At 29.0% G+C, this 2,551-nt stretch overlaps 1 protein-coding gene and 1 long non-coding RNA gene across 5 annotated transcripts in view; one reads left to right on the top strand and one right to left on the bottom strand.

Moving 5' to 3' along the window:
- Window positions 1-2,551, top strand: part of LOC102582663 (phosphatidylinositol N-acetylglucosaminyltransferase subunit P-like) — a 40,227-nt gene that overhangs the window by 28,247 nt on the left and 9,429 nt on the right. The gene's annotated exons all lie outside the window — the stretch shown is intronic.
- On the bottom strand, window positions 1,447-1,708 carry LOC107061921 (uncharacterized). Its single transcript, XR_001474319.1, has 2 exons — window positions 1,674-1,708; window positions 1,447-1,585 (listed from the first exon to the last, which is right to left on the bottom strand). It is a non-coding gene; the product is annotated as an uncharacterized lncRNA (long non-coding RNA).

Below are 2,551 nucleotides of genomic sequence, written 5' to 3' on the forward strand. Positions count from 1 at the left end.
CCAACTGATATAATCAGCCTTTTTACTTCCCCTACCACCTCCCTACTTTTAAAACTTTAATTTAAACCCTAAAGTTATAATAAATATACTTTAATCCATTTTTAATATTATAAATACCCTCTATCCTTCATTATTTCTTACAAAATCATCTATTTCCTATATCCTCTCATTCTTAAATCTTAATTCTTGATTCCATTTAATTTTCAATTATAAATTCTCATATTATATCATAATATATATATATATATTAATTCTCATATTTACTATCAAGTATTGAAGTTCCAAATTACAACTTACATCAAACTACAAGCTTCAAGAATCGATTATAACGTATGTTATTAACGTAGACGTTTGGTACATTCGTTTCATAATATTTATATTTAATTTTTCACAATTAATTTTTGGTAATTAGGTGCTTTTAACATGGTTCAAGGAACATTAGATCCTTCTAACCCCGGTGGTCCACTAACACAATGTAAATATAATAAGGAAAGAGATCGCGAAAATCTAGCTAAGATGATTTCTGTTTGTGGTTTGCCTTATAGTTTTCCTTCTACATCCCGATTTTATTAAATATATTCAACAAACTTATAATCCTTCTTTTAATGGTGTTTCAAGAAATACTGTTAAATCTGATGTTTTTTATATCAAGGTAAACATTGTCAATATCTTCGTTGTTTATTTAGCATATTAGATTGTAGAATGTCTATAACTTCGGACATGGGTCGTAGTGTTAATGGATATGATTATTTAACTATTACAGCACATTGGATTGATCATAACTGGAATTTGCAAAAAAGAATCTTAAGTTATAAAGAATGTGTAGAGAAAAAAACTGGTGCATATTTAACTTCAAATATTTTGAGTGTTTTAGATTTTTACATGTTTTTAGATAAAGTAATGATTGTCGCATTAGATAATGCATCTAATAATACAAACGCTGCTAGTATGTTAAAAATTAGATTATGTTCAATTGATACCAATGATTTTCATGTTAGATGTGTTGCACATGTATTAAATTTAGTTGTACAAGATGGTATTTCATTATTTGATTGTGGTTGTATGAAAATTGAATATGTTGTTTTATGGATTTTTTATGCTCATAGACCTGCTAGAATTAGGAAATTTAACGAGCGTTGTGTACTATGTGATATGACACCAAGAAAAGTTCCAAAACATATTAAAACAAGGTGAAATTCTTTTTACGAAATGCTTTCAGTTGCTTACGAATATAAAGGACCCATACAAATGGTGTTTAATGCTCATAATGTTGGCCCATTAGATAGAATTTGTGAAGAAGATTGGAAGAAACTAATGAACTATTGGAATTTTTAAGACTTTTTTATTATGCTGCAACCATGTTTTTTGGAATTTATTATCTTACTATTTCATCAGTATTAATAAATATTTGTGCTATTTCAATTCCATTTTCTAAATACAAAAATATTGACAAATTTAGAGTTGCAATTGAATGTATGATTGAAAAATTCTAAAAATATTTTTTTCCTACTCCTCAATTTTTTTTAATTGCTACTTTACTTCATCCTGACTATAAATTACAAGGTGTGCAGGGACTTGTTGACACCTTTTTTTGTTATTCCTCAAATTTATTTAACTGCTACTTTACTTAACCCTCAATATAAATTACGAGGTGTGCAGAGACTTGTTGAAACTTTTTATGATACTTTAGAAATTTTACCGGAAGAAATTTCAATTTGTGAAATGTGTAAGTCTAGCATCAAAGTAGAAACAAAAATTTTGTATGAAAAATATAGAAATATAGGAAATACTGAAGGAGAAGTTGGTCAAACTTCTAATGCTAATAGTAAAGATCAAATTGATAATTTTATGCGAGGCTTTCTTGGTCTTAATTCTACTAACAATGATGATTTTGAAGAATATCTTAATCAGTCTTTAGAAACAGTTGACTAGGAGAATGGCAATGTAGAAATATTAGCATGGTAGAGGAGACGGAGCGTTGCATTTCCAATTCTTATCAAAATAATTTGTGATGTTCTAGCAATTCAAGCTTCATCAGTTGCATCGGAGGCTGCTTTTAGTGCGACAAGGTTTCAACTTGGAGATCATAGACATTCATTGGCGGAAGAAAGTTTGAAAACATCAGTTTTATTTAGAGACTGGGTTAACGGCGAGAGGAGGAATTATAATTTGCCAAAGTTAACTTCCAAACAACTGCTTGGATTAATTCGGTAATTGGATCTAGTGACGAAGAATTAAAGGCATAAGAGTTTTTAGCAAGTTTGCCAACACCGAAGGATGTTATCGTCGATTTGATACGACAATTAGATCAATTGAATTTTCATGGAGAATATAAATATTTGATTACATTCGAGAACTAATTGAAATAGAACCCTTCCTAGAAGGTGGCTGCATAGATTAGTTGTTCTTCTAATATTTATAACAAATATTAAATTTACATATGAGAACTTAATGAAACAGAACCCTTCCTAGAAGGTGGTTGCGTAGATTAGTTACTCCACTAATATTTGTAAATTGTAACTTCTAAGTTCTAAGTTGCAATTAGATTTTA

This window comes from Solanum tuberosum, unplaced genomic scaffold (genome assembly GCF_000226075.1).
Source record: "Solanum tuberosum cultivar DM 1-3 516 R44 unplaced genomic scaffold, SolTub_3.0 scf00173, whole genome shotgun sequence".
In the NCBI taxonomy this organism is placed as follows: domain Eukaryota; kingdom Viridiplantae; phylum Streptophyta; class Magnoliopsida; order Solanales; family Solanaceae; genus Solanum; species Solanum tuberosum.